A 12651-nucleotide genomic window follows, 5' to 3' on the forward strand; every position below is an offset into this window, starting at 1 on the left:
CAGGGGGGTCTTCCTTGACCACCTCCTATCCCTCAGGGATCCCCTACACCTCTTCCCTACTTGATTTTTCTCCACGACACTTAAACCCCCTCTGAAGTACAGTATATTTAACTTGTTTTTTAAGAAACATCGATTCCAGCCACTGATTGACCTTTTGTTGTCTCCCACATCCCCAACACCTAAAACAGTGCCTGGCACAGAGGACTGATTGGAATAATCAGTTCAGGTTCGTTTCCTTCCTACCTCTCTTCCTGCCCAGTCTGGACATCCATCATTAATGACTTTTAATAATCCAGCAACTAGGTTCTACCAGTTCTCAACCCAAAATCTACCTAGCCATCCCCTTTCCTCTATACCTAGGCTCTGAGTGCTGCTGAAGAAAACACTAAATTGCTCTTGGAGAAAGCATTCTCCAGCTGGGCCCCAAGTCATAAGAGATACGCTTATCTACTTCCTGGTTGGCCTCTGTTCCCTCTTCCTCACAGCTAATATTTCAAACTTTCACTCCTTGCCTCAAGTTCTCCTCCTCTCCACCCAATTCTGCCCTCTGTGGTACAGGGGGAGTAAAAGAGGGCAGAGTGAGCTCTCCCAAACTTCCTACCCTTCTCCTCAAGTTTGCCCAATTTCACTCTTTCCTTCTAACTCCCAGGTGGTACCATGTCTCCAAGGATCTTCTGGTCCTCCTCTGGCTGGCTAACTCCTTCCTCCCCAGCCCACAACACACCCAACCTCTGGGCTCTCCTTTCTCTCCTTACTCCTTTCTCTCCTTTTAGGTGTACAATTCTAGGAGTCTTGAGAAACCCACACATCCATGTAACCACCCTCGTACCCTACGGCGTTTCCGTCACCCCAAAGCATTTTCTCATGCTTCAGTATCCCCACCTTCAAAATCCCCGACTCCCACTCCATAACCATCAATGGATTCGTTGTGTTTGTTCTAAAATTGTACGAATGCAGTTCCCCCATTAGGTTCTCTTGAGTGTCTGGGTTCCTTCTCTCTGCATCTGTTTTTGAAATTCAGCTACACTGTTGCACGTTATCACAGTGCTTTTATATTGCTAAGTACTGTCCCACCGCATGGTTGTGCCACAATTTGTTTACTGATCTACTGAGGGACACTGGGTTATTCCAGTTCTGGGCTGGAAAAACATGACTAAAGCTGTTACGAGCATCTGTGTGCAAGTGTTTGTTGGGTTTTCGCTTCTGTTGGGAAGATACCTGGACTGTGGAGCCAGGCTGGTTTACATCTGACTTGACAAGGAGCCGCCCAACAGCTCTTCAAAGTGGTTGTGCTATTTTAGGTTCCCACCAGCAGAGTATAAGTGTCTGTATACTTGACTTTCCCCTTAATTCTAACCCACTCCCATTCAGTTAGATCACGAGTTGTGTAAGATTCAGCCCAGTGAACATTTCTCAAGATCTGCCAAAGCAGGCAGTCACCATTTCTCACTGGGTCTCCCCAGGAGTCTCCTAACCAGCCCCCTATCTGGGGTCTCTAGCTTTCAGGTGTGCATTCTACCTACCATCTTCAAGACCCTGACAAAGGCAAATTTGTTCACATCTTTCCTCCACAAAAAGCCCTATGACGGCTCCCCACCTCTGCCTACTGAATACTTTCCATCTCTGTGGCTCAAGTCAGAAGATCCCACACTTTCTTGGCTCATGGCACCCTTTGTGTCTCAGTAATTTCTTCAGAAGGCCCTAGGCCATACTTTCCAGTTCCATTTACTAAACAGTTAGTTCTACACGACCTAGGTATATAGGGACTAGCAACTCAGAAGCCACGTGAAAAAAAGGAAAACACATAAATGGAAAGAAAACCATTTATTTCATTCTTAACCATAATTATTTACTAATGGGATGTGTACCTTCTGGGTGCCATACAATATCCCAAACCTTATAATCGGATTAGACACTGGCCCCCCTTGTTACCAGTCCACATTGATTATCATGCGGTATTTTAATTTTATCACAGCAACCACCAAAAATTGAGCTTTGCAAAGATACACTGTTGAAAGGAAGGGAGCACAACCTAATGTTGAAACAAAAAACTACCTTGAGTGTGGTGTCTGACACTTGTTGAGTACTGGTAGGCTTCTTTCAAAAATTTAAAACAAGGGGCGCCTGGGTGGCTCAGTTGGTTAACTGTCTGCCTCCGGTTTAGGTCATGGTCCCACAGTCCTGGGATGGAGCCCCACATTGGGAATCCCGCCCAGCGGGGAGCCTCCTTCTCCCTCTGCCTGCTACTCCCCCTGCTTGTGTTCCTTCTCTGGCTGTCTCTGTCAAATAAATAAATAAAATCTTCAAAAACAAAATATTTAGAACAAGGTGCAATGCCTTTGTGAATATACTGTGGCACCCAGGGCCCCTCAGCACGGCTTGGGAACCAGAGGCTTAGGCATTCAGGGTTCTGCAAAACCTGGGCCCAATTCTTCTCCAGGCTTCTCTTTCAATCACGTCTCTTCCCTGAATGGCCCCATGCTTTTGTGTTGGTCTCTGCGCTCGAGGAAACCAGAAAATGACTGCCCACTGCACCTGGTATCTTCTTAGGAGGCACGGATCATCCCCCCGCCCCAGGCATAGGCGACCCTTCTGGGTCTCAGATATTGCGAGGCTGGATTGAATTTTCAGCAGGTTGAAGGACAGAGTCCATCTATGTTGCATTCTGTGAAATATACATGGAAAAGTACATAAACCTTATGTACAGTTTAATGAGTAATCAGAGTGACGTCCAAGGTAACTGCCGAGGGGGCCTCTGCTCCCTCGTACTTAGTAGACGATGCTGTTTGCAGAATGAAAGGAAGTCAGGAATTTAGGAGATTCAATACTGTATGTGGGATAGAGTCATTCCAGTAAGTTTTTCCAAATGAAAAGGACTTTTCCACACAGAAACCTATGCGATAAAAGCCAAAGAGAGCTGCCACACACCACTGTTTGTTCACTCACATTTGAGATTTTACTTATTTGACAGAGAGAGAGAAAGAGTGAGCGAGCACAAGCAGGGCGAGCAGCAGGGAGAGGGAGAAGCAGGCTCTCCACTGAGCAAGGAGCCCAACATGGAGCTCAACTTGGGGCTTGAGGCCAGGAGCCTGGGATCATGACCTGAGCCAAAGGCGCTTAACTGACTGAGCCACCCAGGTGCCCCATGTTCACTCACATTTAAAAATTATTTAAATGTATGGGGGGGAAAATGATCTGATATTTGCTACAAAAGGAAGGAACTGAGGCCTGCCATGTGCTGACAGTCACTGATGGTGGACACTGGCTGCACGAGGATTTCATGATACTAGTCTACACTTTTGTGTGTGTTGACATTTTTATAATGAAAAAATTTTTTAAAAAGAGAAGCTTAAAAAAAGAAACCATTTAAGGAAAGCCTTTCTGATATGTCAGAAGAAACATCTGTTTTTCCTGCATTCACCTATAATACAAACCTTCAATTTTGCTTTTTTAAGTAATATCTATACTCAACATGGGGCTCGAACTCATGATCCTGAGATCCCTACTGACTTAGCCAGCCAGGTACCCCAAACCTTCCCTTTCTAAAGTGAAGCCTGATCCCCCAGGGTTTGAAGGCACTGGAGGGAACCAGGCTCGAAGGGCAAGGAGGACCCGGTCAGCAGCACAGCACACTTCCCTAACACATGCCTAGCAGAACTGGCGGGGATGTGGGAATACAGAGGGGGTGATTAGTCAGCAAAACTGAAAAATGTCTTTGATGAAGTCAACCAAAATTTACGTAAGTGTCTCAAACCAGACCTCTGGTCTGCCAGCCTTTCCCTGGAGGTAGCAGCTCTGGGCAGACTTTCTTCCACGTAGGAAGGAATGGATTCCTTTGATTACGGAAGCCACAAGAACAGGTTGCCCATTTGACTGGAGCTTAAGCAACCTTACAAGATCATTCTCTTCTCTTTCTCAGATGAGCATTGATATTTCTGGAACACACTGCTTCTCCGGTGAGATCTAGATGAGCCCTGGGTTTTCCGCCCTGCCTCACCACATTCTTTCCAAAGCACAACCACCTAGCTGACCCCTACGCTGTACCTGGCATTTACAACTGGCTTACTCTCGGACTAGAAAGTTCTCTAGGTACTAGATGACTTCTCTAGGTTAAAACTAAGATGTCACAGCACATCTGAAATTCTCCAAACCAGCTCCTTCTATCTCTAGCAATGATTTGAACTCTTCTGGGTTGGCCCTTCTGAAAGGTATTTATGGACCAAAAAAGCCAGAAATGAAGGCTCCTCATATACCAAATATGCAAGAGCCTTGTCCGTCCCTCCCTCCCTTTCTGAGAAAGAGTGTGACAAACCAACTACTAGTAATCGTCTGTTGAGATTTACCACAGGCATCTCAAAAGCAAATGTTGGGCATGTGCCAACTGTGTGGGATATAGAAAGGAGTTTATAAAGCCGACGTACAGGAACAGTGAATAAAGAACTGCTGAAACCTATAGTACGTACCACAGGATTTCCCGGGTGACGGAAGTCACTGAGGGCCAGTGTACTTGGGGAAGACAGACTTCATAAAGAAGGAGGACTCAGAGAGCGGGGATGACCAGACAGCATGAGTGAAGAACCATCACCCCCATTTGTGCGAATGAAGACACAGGCTTGGCAGGCGGCAAGTGTTCCTTCTGAGGAGCCATGAAAAGTAAGGCCAGAGTAGGCAGCGAGGCCATGGAGAGGAAAGTTGTGAAAACTCTGATGTGGTACGGTGGGCGCTAACCAGGGGCTGACTGGAGGTTTCTGAGCAAAAGACGCTCCGTGTCTGTTGAAGGAAGGTTAGACAGGCGGGCATCAGGGCATGAAGTGAAGGAGAAAGGGAAGGAGTCACAAAGGGCAGTGAGGAAGGCGGCCCGGTAACCCCAGTCCAATGGCCTGCACCTGCACTGGTGTTGGGGCAGGAGGAAAGGTGGCAGGAAGGGCGGCAGCAGGGCTGGTTAGGAACCAAACAGGAGGGGGAAACGTAGCAGCAAAACCTCCTGTTCAAAAAGTGCAGTGGAAAAAGGATGCAAAGGGGACATGGAGATTTAATCCTAGCAGATAGTGAAGCTGGACTGGCTGGTCTGAAGGCAGTAAACCACTGGCATCTCCTCAAGAAAATGCTGAAGGTTCTACTTTCTTATAAAAATTATGAGTAAAAACAAGGTCATTCACCCTTCCTAACTCCAAAGGTAAGTCTCCCACATATGTTCAATGCACGCCAGTAAACCAGTTAGGGCCTCCTTCTCCCCAGCGGCAGCTCACTTCCTTCCCCAAAGGAAGTATTCCTGTAATGTAAACCTCAAGTTCCCATTAATTTGTAAGGTCCAACGTGTACAGCAGCAAGTCTCAAATGTTCTTCAAAGTTCAGCTTTCATAGGAGAGCATTTTATTTTATTTTTTAAGATTTTATTTATGTATTTGAGAGAGAAAGTACACAAGTGGGGGGAGGAGCAGAGGGAGAGGGAGAAGCAGACTCCCCTCTGAACAGCGAGCCGGATGTGGGGCTCGATCCCAGGACTCCAGGGTCATGACCGGAGCTGAAGGCAGACGCTTAACTGACTGAGGCCCCCACACGCCGCAGGGAGAGCCTTTTAACGCAGGCATCTAACCAAGAGCTGATCCTCAAATTCCAAATCTCACCGGAACTGGGAAAGGACATAATAAGGTTTCTTGCAGGTGAAGCTCTGCAAGTCACCAAATGTCACGTCGGACAGAGACAAGCATGCGGCGGGACCAAAGTCATCTGAAAAACCTCCCTTTCCCCAGGCAGTCTGATTCTACTGTGTTCTTACTTACCCTCCCCCCGCAGAAGTAACTCAGACCTCAAAGTGCACGTTGATCACTATAATCAACAGTGAAAGATTTCAAGGAGGAGAACAAGACAACTCAGTGCTATGGCCTGCGCCCCAACACCTCTCACGACGTCAGAACGGCACAGAGCTCATACGCGGGCAATGGGAGTGCCCTCAAACCTGGCACAAGTAACAAAGTCACAGCCTTCAACGTTCACAATCATATCCCCAAACAGACCTAGTAATGCTGCAGAGAAGACCCCCTGAGTTGAAACCTGTGCCACTCTGTGTGGAGCTGCTGTTTGAGAGGCCCCCTGCCAACGAGAGACGTGGCGCTCTGAGGTAAAGCCGGAGCTTGAGGGAGGGCCGTCTGAGGGGGCACCAGCCACACTGAATGGGAACATTTTCAAGATACTCGAAAGTAGAAACAGGCCTCCCTATTATCCCCTCTCATCACATAATTTTCAGTCCTCCAAAGCAACAGAGAGCAAATAAACACTTTACTTGTGCTTAAGCAAGGAGGTACAAAGGCAGTAATGCGTATCTTAAGCCTAGAAAATTCCGAAAGAGAAGACCGATTAGAACTGCTAACGAAATGTTCCTTCTTACAATTCCCTTCTTCTGTTTCCATCACACCTCTAAAGGCAGACCTCAGACTCTTCCAGAGGAACAGGCACGCTGTTTAGGGATAGGAGAGAAAACCAACTGCAAAAAGTCACAAAAGCCACATGAAACTCAAGGTCAGGAACTGGAACCTGCTGTGACAATGGTCCAAGTGACAGATGACACATCCCAAGGGGGCAGAGTCTAGTCTCATCTGTTCTCAGGCTTCCAAAAGACATCTTAGTGGGAAGGGTTCTGGGACCCAAGTCAGCATTAGGTACCTGAGACATTTATGGAGCATCCCTGGCCATCTAGAGAGCCCAGCCTCAGGAAGTTAGATTTTAGGGGGCAGCTGGGAGGTTCGGTCAGTTCAGGGTCCGCCTCTTGATTTCAGCTCAGGTCATGATCTCAGGGTCATGACATCAAGCCCCGTGTCAGGCTCTGCGCTGAGCGAGCAGCCTGCTTACGATTCTCTCTCCCTCTCTCCTGCCACCCACCCCCACGCTCTTTCTCAAAAATAAATTAAAAAATAAATTTTTTTAAAAAAAGAAGAAGTTAGAATTCAGTGGGAAGACAAACGTAAACAAAAATTCACAAGTACCCCCGAATCCACATGAGGAAGGGGCTCACCCAGCTTGAAGGGTCAAGCAGGTGGCCTCCGAAGGGGCTCTCGAAGGAGGACTAGGAGCCTGTCCAACACTGCAGGCTGCTGATGGGGAGGGAACACAAGTCAAGGCCCCGTGTCTCTGAGGCCTGGAGGGGTGGGTGAGGGCCGGATGGTGAAGGGCCTTGCCTGTACACCAAGGAGGTCAGACACGACCCTGTAAACCAGTGCTTCTCTAACCATGGTGAAGGACCAGCTATTGAAAATTCCAGCCCATCATGGATGATGCCCGGGATCCCTCCTGGACTTCTCGCAGACAGCTGGGCAGACCACACCTGGAGCGCTGCCTTCGCCAGCACAAGGCTAGCTCAGCAGGGGTGTGGCATGGTCCGTGGGGTCATTAGAGGGCAGGTCTGACAGCAGCGTGATGGCTGAAGGACAGCCAGAAGCTCCTGTACTGATCTAGGAACGGATGTTGAGAGCCTGCCTAAGGCACTGGCAAGGAGGGCAGCGAGAAGGAGTCAGATTTGAGAGACACTACTTCGGTCGCCATGACGGAACTCAGTGAGCCAGTGGCAAAGCATCACGCTACACTTTTCCAACTCGGGGGCCGCAGCGGTGGTCGGCACCAGCAGGAACCAAGGGAAGAGGCACATGGTAAGAAAGGCAAACACACGCGACCCCTGAAGAAAATCTTCCCGTATAACTCTAGTGTTTCTTTTACTCTATTCTGTCTAGTTTAGTCTTTCAAATAATTCTAGTTCATTTCAATAACTAGTATTTTCAAAGTGAATGCAAGAAGCCTGAAGCCAGCCCTGGAGATACCAAAGAAAAGCTTTTCAGCCTCACCAAGCCAAAGCAGGTTTTAGAAAACGGACCTAAAGCCGCACACGGCAGCAATGCTTTCTGTTCGCATCTGGGCTGAAAGTGCAGAAAGCAAACACCCTAACTGTCTTCACTGGTGAAATTTCAGACAAAGACAGACAGTTTTGGTGTGGCTACAGTCACAAAATCGCAGCCTGGAAAGATCGCACCTCGCTTGGTATGTCACAACTCAAGTTAGTTTCTGAAAACAAAACTCATTTTCTGTACTAGGTGCAGTTTGCTGCTGCGGTGTAAGAAATCTCCATTTCTGGGAACAGCAACACATGTTTGGGTGAAGAACAAAAGCACCTGCCAAAACTAATCTGTGGAAAGAAAAAAAGAAAACAAAACTCTCCCAGCTTGTTGGCCCCTGAAATGAGTAAACAAGTCAGGAAACCATGAAATGGAATAACAGGTATATATTCTGTCTAGCCCCAGTTTGAGGAGTCACAGGGGCGTCTATTTCCATCAGCAGTTTCTTCCATTTGACTCGGATTCCCCACGGCCACTCAGGCCCAAAGCCGTGGCCTCCCTTGCCTGGACTGGTGCAGCCGCCTCCACCTAGTCTGTAGCTTCCTCCTGGGAAGGAGGTGGCGGAGGCCAGGTGTCTCAGTCATTGCAGGCTGCCTCAACAAAATATCACAGCTTTAGTGGCTTCAACAACAGACGCTTCTTTCTCACAGTTCCAGAGGCTTTAAGTCCAAGATCAGGGTGCCAGCATGGTTGGGTTCTGGGGGGAGCCCTGTTCCTGGCTTGCTGATGGTGGCCTTCTTACCGTGTTCTCTTATGGTGAGAGAGAGCAAGAGCTCTGGGCTTTTCCTGTTCTCAAAAGGGCACTAATCCCATCCTGGAGTGGAGGGGGGGGCTCCCTCATGACCTCATCTAAGCTAAACCCTCCAAGCTCCACCTCCAAATACTATCACACAGTGGGGTAAGGCTTCACCACGCGAATTTTGGAGGGACACAAACATCAGTCCATAATACCACGGCATGTCACCCTCTGCTCAGCTATCTCCAATGGTGGCTTCAAAAAGGCCAACCTCCTCACACCAGCCACCAGGCCCGATGGCTCTATGGGGAGGGCACAGCTTGCTGGTACTCAGGAAATCTGTGAGGGCATTTCTTAGTGGTCCCAGGGACTGGTGGGGGGTGTATGGGAGGTGAGGGGGGAACACAAGCACTAGGTGTGGGGCAGAGAGCACTGCAGAGCCAAAGCCCATCCCAAATCTATACACGCTCTCGTGTCTGTCAGACTCTCCCACAGGCCAAAAGCCTTTAATAGCTCCCCAAGCCCACGACCTCACTTGTGAAAAGCACAAAGGCACTTTTCGCACATTTTTATACAGCTCATCTTCTCAGAATGTGACTATTGTATAAATTGGTTGAGGTCACACTGCTTTGGTTTGGAGCGTTACCGAGAATTATTCACCATCTTGGAAACCCAGTCCCCGTCAGGATCCCGGTGTTTCCCTTGGTCCGTGGTATCGGGCACCACGTTCACTTGGAGGTGGAGCGTCACGGTGTGTTAGAGCATTACGTGTTAAATCACATACCCGTGAGTAAAAGTTACTTTTCCATTATTCCAGTGTTAGATTACCAGCTGGGCAATACATGCATTTCTTTCTGAAATTGGGTGTGCGCATGTGTGTAGCTTACGGTCTTACACATTTCATTCCAGGACATCAGTGGGGGCATTTTTATAATAAATAGTCTATGAAGACAGTCTATGTGTCCTCGCGTGACCGGTGCTCTGAGCTCACCTCCTGCTACCCTTCCTCTCCTTTAACCCCAACTCTCCCTCCAGCCATGCCAACACGGTTCCTCCACCAGCCCAAGGACTCTCCCACCTCTGCCCCTGCTACGTTCTGCCTAAACACTCCCCTGCCGCCTTAAGTTCTTGCTCAAATGACACCTTCCCAGGGGCACCATTCCTGCTTAAAACTGCAGCTCCCACCCCGCCAACACCCGGTGCTCCCTAATTCCACTGCCCTGCTTTACCTTTCCTCTATAAAGTCCGCTAATTTATTTCCTTGTCCATTTTCCACAAGAATGAAAGCTCTAGGAGGGCAGGATTTTGTCTGTTTCGTTCACCTGCTGTATCCTCAGGGCCTAGAACAATGTGGGGATACCTTTAAAGGTGATTTACAGATTAATGGTTTAAAAATACCAATTCTGAAAACTTTAGTTACAATTGCAAGATTAAGGGGTGCCTGGGTGGCTCAGTGGGTTAAGCCTCTGCCTTCAGCTCAGGTCATGATCTCAGGGTCCTGGGATAGAGCCCTGTATCCGGCTCTCTGCTCAGCGGGGAGCCTGCTTCCTCCTCTCTTTCTGCCTGTCTCTCTGCCTGCTTGTGATCTCTCTCTGTCAAATAAATAAATAAAATCATTTTTAAAAATTGCAAGATTAAAACTGAATTAAAAACTCAGGGTCTGTATACATTACTACTTCTAATCTTTGTATAGAAATATATATATGTGGGCGCCTGGGTGGCTCAGTGGGTTAAAGCCTCTACCTTTGGCTCAGGTCATGATCTCAGGGTCCTGGGATCAAGACCCTCACTGGGCTCTCTGCTCAGCGGGGAACCTGCGTCTCCCTCTCTCTGCCTCTGCCTACTTGTGATCTCTGTCAAATAAATAAATAAAATCTGAAAAAAATACATATATATGTATATATGTATATATACATACTGTAATAGACATAGTACACAGATCTGTAGAAATATATATTATATATTTTATACAGCTACTGGAATCCAGGACTGAATTTAACTAAAAAAAAGCCAACCTATTCTCAGAAAAATGAGACTTAGAACATCTTAAATATTACTTGAAATACTACTGAAATATTACTGGACCTTGCTGAGATTTCTCAAATTCTCCCTTTAAGTGTCTTTTAACACTTCCCTGCTCTGCTTCTCCAATCTGTTGCTGGATTCTACTGATTGTATTTCTGTCCCACCTCTCCCCTTCCCCCTGCCCCCTTTGCATAGCCCTGGCCTCCCTGTCGCCAGCCCACACTCCCACACTCGACTGCAGGATTAAAGGTTTAAACCTGTTGAGTCACTCACCTGCTCAGTCACATTAATGGTCCCAGCTTCCTGCTCATTCAAATACAAAAGCCTCAATGCTACCATAGGGGTCAACATCCCCTCCGGCTTCTCTCCCACCACCTCTGTCCTTAAGCTCCTCTCAGACAGGACCTGTTCCTACACCCCAGACCTGCTGCCCCCTTTGCAGGCCTCGCAGTCCCTGCCACCTCCCTTAGAAACCCTGGCTCTGTGCTGGAGCTGTGGCACCTGTCATTTCTCCCTATCAGGCTGCGGGCTCCTTGAGGACAAGGACGGGCTGCTTATTCTCTGTGCCCTACAAAGTATCCTTCACAGACTAATTCTCTAAACACTCATTAATGAAGTAAAAGAGAGAACAATTCTTTAAGTTCTACAGTATGGGAGAGAAGAGAGGCGCCTGGGTGGCACAGTCAGTTAAGTAGCTGCCTTTAGCTCAGGTCATGATCCTGGGGTCCTGGGATCGAGCCCCATACGGGACTCCCTGCTGCTCCCCTTGTTTGTGCTCTCTGTCAAATAAATAAATAAAACCTTTAAAAAAATTAAAAATAAAGTATAGGAAAGAAGGAGATGGATTTTTATGTTTGACTAAGTAACAAACAAGGTGAGACACAGTTTTGCCAGATACAGCCAAGGCTACTTGTAGAAATGAAGACTTCGACAAGATCAATTTAAAACAATACATGCAGGGAGAAACAAAGCACAAGAATGAAGTAGCTTGGGCCAAAAATGCTCCGCCTGGGAACGCTGAGACTGAGGACCCAGCCCTAACATTCAACAGTAAAAATGTTTATCTCAATCCTTCCGTTGAGGATTTGTTGACTTCACCTTTGGACAAAATCAGAAATTGTGAAAATTTAAAGAACGATCCTTTTGTTTTATTTATTTTTTTTTTTCCATTTTCAACATTATATTGGAACAAGTGCTTACATCACTTTACTTGACATTATATGGTCCTTTTGTTTTAAAAACGTTGAAAGGTGGGCCACCGGGGGTTTAGCAGTGAAGCACCCACCTTCCGCTCAGGTCATGATCCCGGGGTCCTGGGATGGAGCCCCAAGGCGGGCTCCCTGCTCAGCAGGGGGTCTGCTTCTCACCCTCCCTGCTCATGTTCTCGCACGTGTGCTCTCTCAAATGAATAAATTTTTAAAAAAATTATTTTAACAAAAATAAAAACTAAAAACATTAAAAGGCTTAAATAGGAAGGAGAGAAAGTACGGATAACATTCTGGGAGCCTGTAATGCAACGCCAAAAGCCGGCTCCATAGTGTCCCCAGAGCCACCAGCTCCTGAGAGCTCTGGTCCTTTCAGCTGCCTACGGTTCCTGCTGATCCCAGCAGGAGCCAGACAGGTGAGGCAGGTGGTCTGTGGTACCCCCGCTGCCATCTCTGGGTGGCAACTAAGGTTTGCTGTCGAACTGGTAAAATGGTGTGTGACCTTCTGACATAGGCCAATTTTTTTTCCCATTTAAAACACTGTTTTGGAACATTTTATTATCAAAGGAAAAACACTTGCTGTGCTCATGAAAATAATGAGTCATATCACAGAGCAGTGACGAAAGAGAGCATGCTGGTCAGACCCTAATCTACAGCCAAATCAGAAATATTACTGGACAGAATAATAGAGATGACTCTGAAAGCCCCAAATCCTTGGATTTGGATGGCTTTATCCAGGAAGATTACTTTGGAAATCAAATACCATTTCCCAGCTGTAGGACTCCACTCTGATAACTATCAC

General features: G+C 47.4%; 1 protein-coding gene across 4 annotated transcripts in view; it reads right to left on the bottom strand.

The window, feature by feature from the left end:
* ERN1 (endoplasmic reticulum to nucleus signaling 1) overlaps positions 1 to 12651 on the bottom strand; it is a 76820-nt gene that overhangs the window by 39174 nt on the left and 24995 nt on the right. The window lies entirely within an intron of this gene.

Source organism: Meles meles, chromosome 18 (assembly GCF_922984935.1).
Source record: "Meles meles chromosome 18, mMelMel3.1 paternal haplotype, whole genome shotgun sequence".
Lineage (NCBI taxonomy): Eukaryota > Metazoa > Chordata > Mammalia > Carnivora > Mustelidae > Meles > Meles meles.